Below are 6,788 nucleotides of genomic sequence, written 5' to 3' on the forward strand. Positions count from 1 at the left end.
TGAGAGTCCATTAACAGTACTGGCGAGCACGTCAGATATATACTATACATAAGTATTAATAGACTTTCTAATCTCTGTTCCTCCCAATAGTTCTACTTAGATACTTCACCCTCTAGTTTGAATACAACAGCAAAAGCGTATGGAAGAAGTATCGTACACACACTACCAGGTAAAATAATAATTTTTTTTTTTGCAGGAAACTCGCAAAATATGAACAGTACAAGATCATCCTTCCGAGGAGTATAATTTTTGCTCCACTTATTGTACTGTATATGAAAACGAGAAAAGACGAGTTTAAGTGAATTGGCCTTTCTTAGCGTCCCTCGTGATGGATGCAGATGTGGCTTTACTGACAAAAAAAAAAAGACTTGTATCCTGTTTTCTCGGTTTGTAGTGACACCTACCTTCAGTTTTATGCATCTATTGAGTATGTCCTTTTTTATGTTTTTGTATATGTGTTTTTGTTTTGTCTATATGTGCATTTGCATGGTTTCCTGTGTGTATTATGTTCACGTGTGTGTGTAATAATAATAATAATAATAATAATAATAATAATAATAATAATAATAATAATAATTAACGGTTTATTGAAAAAGTACTGAAAAAGTTCTGCAGCCCGAAGGCTGTATGTGTGTGTGTGTGTGTGTAAATATTAATAATAATAAAAACGGTTTTATAATAGAGTTGCAGCCGGTGGCTGAAAATATACAGTCTTACATTTGATTTAGACATAATGATATAATATGCGTTGAATACATTTACAGGACTGTACAGTACATAAATCAGGAGTTGTTTATTATTTTAACAATAGATAGGATGGTGCTATTCTAATATCTATCAGTGCGGGCTCGTATGGGCTGAATTTTGTTGTAGTGGCGGACTGAGCGAGGTGGGTGGGGGGCTGCCAGTGGCAGGAGGTGGCGACAAGAACATAAGAACATAAGAATGGAGGAAACTGCAGCGGGCCTATTGGCTCATACTGGGCAGTCCCGTTTACACTCAACCCCTATTGCTCATATAAGCATCCAACCTATGTTTGAAGCTATTCAGCGTATTCGAGTTAATGATGATATTTGGTAACTTGTTCCATTCATCCACTACTCTGTTTCCAAACCAGTGTGTACCTATTTCACGCCTAAATCTAAATTTGTCTAATTTAAAACCATTGTTACGAGTTCGCTCCTGGTTGGATAGTTTGAGTACCTTTGTAATGTCCCCTTTGTTTAGCCCGGCCTTCCACTTATACACTTCTATCAGGTCGCCCCTCGCTCTACGTCTCTAGAGGGAGTGCAAATTAAGATGCTTTAACCTGTCTCTATACTCAAGGTTCCTAATGCCCGGGATTAGTCTTGTCATTCTCCTCTGAATTGTTCCAAGGATTCTATATCCATTCTGTAATGCGGTGACCAGAACTGAACTGCGTAATCCAGGTTGTGGTCTCACAAGCACAAGATACAGTTTTAGGATGACCTCGCTAGTCTTGTAACTCACACTCCTTTGTATGAACCCAAGTACTTTATTAGCCTTGTTATGAGCAAAAACACATTGTTTACTTGGCTTAAGGTTCCTATTTATCATTACTCCTAAATCTCTCTCGCAGTCGGATTTCTCTATGGCATCGTTGTTCATCTGGTATCTGGTTTCCCTGTTCACATCTCCTATACTGAGTACTTTACATTTGTCCACGTTGAATTTCATCTGCCATTTTTCAGACCATTCGAAAAATTTGTTTAGATCTTCCTGGAGTTTTGCGGAGTCCTCGTCAGATTTAATTACACTTCCTATTTTAGTGTCATCAGCAAATTTACTTATGTTGCTGTCTATGCCGATATCTTTGTCGTTTATGTATATAATAAATAATAATAGTCCAAGTACTGAGCCTTTGGGAACTCCACTTGTGACGTTGCTCCAATGGGATTTAGTGCCGTTAATGCTCACTCGCTGTTTCCTGTCCTGTAACCATTCCCTAATCCATTTAAGGATATTACCTTTGATGCCATGTGCTTCTACCTTTCTAATTAGTCTTTCGTGGGGGACTCTGTCGAAGGCTTTGCTAAAGTCTAGATATACCACATCATAATTGTGCCCCTCGTCCACCGATTCGAAAACTGATGAAAAGAATGTTAATAGATTAGTTAGACAAGAACGTCCGCTTGTGAAGCCATGCTAGGAATCATTGATCAATCGGTGCTTCTCCAGGTGATTTCGAATAGAGTTTGAAATGATTGCTTCCAGTAATTTGCCTACTATTGATGTTAGACTGATTGGGTGGTAGTTAGAGGATAGTGATCTATCCCCCTTCTTGAAAATCGGTATTACATTCGCTATCCTCCAGGATTCTGGTACTACACCTGTTTTTAAGGACATGTTAAACAACTTTGCTAAGGGCATACCAAGCTCTTCCTTACATTCCTTTAATACTCTGGCAAATAACTCATCGGGACCAGGTGACTTATTAGGCTTTAGTTTGTCTATTTGCTTACTAACATCGTTACGAGTCACTACCATCTCGCTTAATTTGTTTTCTTCACTATCTCTGAATAGAGTCGGTGCCCCGGGTATCATGTTTGAATTTTCGGTGGTGAAAACTGTTGAAAAATATTTATTCAAATTATCGCTAATTTCTCCGTCGTTATCAGTGAGCTCGCCGGTATCTGACCGTATTGGTCCAATCTTTTTTTGTGTTTTAGTTTGATACATTTGGTAGAATTCCTTGGGGTTTGTCTTCGCCTCCTTTGCTATCCTTACCTCATTATTCCTCTTGGCTTTCCTTATCTCGGTTTTAACCCTACTCGCCAATACCTTATAATAATCCCGGAGGTAAATTTCGCCACAATTTATCCTTCTACCTATAGCCTTCCTTTGGCCAATGATGTTCTTTAAATAATTATTTATCCATTTAGGGTCATTGTTGTCTGATCTGAGTTTTTTGTATGGTATGTTCTGCCTTTGTGCATTAAGTAACTCATTATTTAAATTGTCGTGGAACTCGGCAATCTCAGATCTCATTATCAGGTCGGTGTCATCTGTCAGGTCATGGCCGAGCGCGACAACCCCTCTCTCAGCTGCCTCTTTAAACTGTCAAAGTTTGCCCTTCTGAAATCTGGTACTTTAGTGGAACTTTCCTTACGTCTGCCCTGAAAATCTAACTGGAATCTAATTTCTTTGTGATCGCTGTTTGCCAGTTCGTTCCCAACCTCGACATTGCTAATGAGGTTTTCTCTGTTCGACAGAACTAAATCGAGTATATTATAACCCCGGGTCGGTTCGGTTCGGTTATATGTTGACTTAGGAAACAGTCCTGGATCTTCTCGAGAAAATCCTCTGATTCTGAGTTACCCGTAAGGTCAGTCCAATCTATTTGGCCAAGGTTAAAGTCGCCTACTATACAAACTTTGTTATGTATGGAAGCCCTGCGCATTTCATCCCAGATAAGTTGCTCATTGACTCTATCAAGATTGAGAGGTCTATTACTCCTGTGATTAATTTTCCCTACCGTCGATTAATTCTATCCAAATTGTTTCTGTATTCCGCTCAGTTTTTATTTCCTTATTCATTTCACACTTCAGATTATCCCTAACTTAGATTGCTACTCCGCCTACTTTCCTGGTCTGCCTATCGGTATGGAACGAGGGTGGTGCATTAGTTGGCTGCCAAACCTTTTCAGTGTGTGTGTGTGTGTGTGTGTGTGTGTGCATTCGTAATTTTATGTGTGTATGCTTGCGTGTTTCTATGTGTTTATGGACTGTGTATGTATGAGGTTATTTTTAAGTGTTTCTGCGTCTTTGTTATCACATCTTGTTCCTGTGCACACACACATACACACACACACACACACACACACACACACACACACACACACCTAAATATTCCATCTCAAGTCTTGTAGTGTTTGTGAGGTGGAGTGTTCAGTGACGCACCACACAGACCGTTTTTTACATCCCAGTTACTGTCTCTCTCTCCCTTCTATATTGTGTTATATCTCACTCACTATGTAGTTAATCGACTTGTTATTCACATTGGTCTCTCTCTCTCTCTCTCTTCTGTATTTCTTTTTTTGTATATCTCACTATAGTTTAATTAGCTTTTCATACACGTCACCTTCGCTCTCTCTCTCTCTCTTTATTAGTTAGTATACCACTCGCAACATTGATAAGATGTAGTTCCTGATTGGAGTTAAAAAGAAACCGCCATCTCCCGCTCATGTGAACTCAGTGTGTGTGTGTGTGTCTGTGTTTTGATCAAATCCTTATCACGTAAATTTTCTTCTTTTATAAGTAAAGTGTGAAGTATGGCGCTGATTCTTAGGAAATATTTGAGAGAGAGTAGACAGACACAGACAGACACAAACAGACACAAGGAAAGACAGTATTAATTTCCCTTTTATATACTGCATCTCGTCCTGCCAGATACTCCTACCTCCTTTTCCTCTCACTACTGCATCTATATCTCACGTCTCCCTCCCTTAGATGTCTCTTTCCCTAGGGAGGGGAGGAGACATTAGTTTTGCCATCTCTCTCTCTCTCACACACACACACACACACTTTCTCTCTTTCGCTTTTCTCCTTTTATCCTCTGCAACAAAAACAATTGAGCGTCATGGTTTTATTTTTAAGCCGATTGTGATGAAACTTTGAGGACAAGCACCACTTTAATCTGTAAGAGGACAGGCGGCCAAACTTTTCTTTAATTTTGTCATTTCTTTTTGTTTAGGTTTTTCATTCAAGCTATCGGGAGGTCAAAGGTCGTGTTTTATGGAGCCGTTAATCTTTAGAGCGTGGATGGGAGTGGACTTAGAGTTGAACCGTAAAGTGTGGTTGTTTGTATCTTCCAACGCCCCCCCTCTCTCTCTCTCCCTCCTCTCCATTCCTATCTTGTATTCTTTTCTTACTCTCCTCTCCTCTTAATTAAAACCACTAAAAGTATAATTATGTAGACATAGTAAATAATATTGTAGATAAATTACATAGAAACACACAGTAAATTTTTTAGACCTCAATTGACGTGGTGTGGTCAGACAAGTAAGTCAAGTTGGCAGAAGAATCTTTTCCCCTTTTCTTTATTATCTTCTCCGAGTCCCCTCTTCTCTCCTCTCTATTCTCTTCTCCCTCTCTTCTTAATATCTTCTTCTCCCCAGTCCCCTCTTCTTTCCTTTCCCCAGTTCCCTATTCTCTATCATTCCCACTCCTCTCCTCCCAGTGTGGTGAATGGTGGGGAGACATTTTGCGTTCTGTTGTCATTGGCAACATATTTAATCTGGTCGTAGTTTTTTTTATCTTCATTTTTTAGGAGTATTATTTAAATGTTTTGACATGTAGTTGTAATTCTGTCCCATTCATCATGCGGAGATAATACGGTATTTTTTATTCAGGGTCTTTACCTCTGTTTTACCTCCTTTGTTCCGTTGTTTTAGTTATTATTTTATCCCTTTCTTCGTTACACCTTGAGAAGCACTTTATTACGCAGGCTTTTTAGTATTAATTCCTGTTTTCTTTTCAGTGCCGGATATATTTCCATATTTTTACTCCCATGCACCAGTCAGAAGCAAGTGCTCTTAACAATCTTTCCATTTCTCATACACCCGGTACTTTTTCTCAGAGTTTGTTGATATTAGTCTGCCTTACTCTTAGTGCATTGTGTAGAAACAAGTGATAATAGCTCCGTTGGCCATTAGACGGTAATATACGGTGCCGTCTTCATTACGTATATTTGAGATCTTTACTCACCAATAAATAGTACCCGACGAGTCTGTAGACCGCCTGTGAGCTTATCTTGATTTAAACCCGAACAAAAAGTACATTCGTAGGCAGCACACCGACCCAGAGAGCAATATCCATTTTGGTTTCTTCTCCACCCTGCCTGCCTGACGTCAAACGGGCCACCGCCATTATTCACGCCAACCTTTGCATTTATATTACCTATGGCTACATCCCTTCCTCTTTCCCTCCCTCCTTCCCTCTCCCTCCCTCCTTACCCCTGTGACTCGTCCACCACAAGGAAAGGGACACAGGCAGGTAGAAGATGATCGATGCCAGAGAGGGAAGCAAGAAGAAATGTAAGGAACAGAGTGGTAGTGGGTGTTTGGGTGATGAATGAGAGAGAGGGAGGAACTAAGAGGGCTTAGGAGGGGGTGTGACAGAGTTTGCAGGAGACGAAAAGGAAGATCAGTGTTGGTGGCGATGTTCTCTCTCTCTCTCTCTCTACACACACACACACACGAATGTAGAAAGGCGAGTTAGAGAAAGAGAGAGAGAGAGAGCGCGCACCTGCTACCATACACCACGCCCTCTTCACACTGACGCTTCTCTTCCTCAAAGGCAAATGTCTAACATGTCACTGCTTCCCTCGACTGAACTGCCCACATGCCACCATGGTCCCTCACCTCCCACTATGGTCCCTCCCCTCTCACCATGGTCCCTCCCCTCTCACCATGGTCCCTCCCCTCTCACCATGGTCCCTCACACCACCTACCATGGTCCCTCACACCTCCCGCCGTGGTCCCTCACACCACCTACCATGGTCCTTCACACCTCCCACCATGGTCCCTCACACCACCTACCATGGTCCCTCACACCTCCCACCATTGTCTCTCACACCACCTACCATGGTCCCTCACACCTTCCATCATGGTCCCTCACACCGCCTACCATGGTCCTCACACCACCATGGTCCTCACACCTTCCATCATGGTCCCTCACACCACCTACCATGGTCCCTCACACCACCTACCATGGTCCCTCACACCTTCCATCATGGTCCCTCACACCTCCCACCATGGTCCTCACACC

Source organism: Homarus americanus, unplaced genomic scaffold (assembly GCF_018991925.1).
Source record: "Homarus americanus isolate GMGI-L3 unplaced genomic scaffold, GMGI_Hamer_2.0 scaffold21048, whole genome shotgun sequence".
Classification (NCBI taxonomy): domain Eukaryota; kingdom Metazoa; phylum Arthropoda; class Malacostraca; order Decapoda; family Nephropidae; genus Homarus; species Homarus americanus.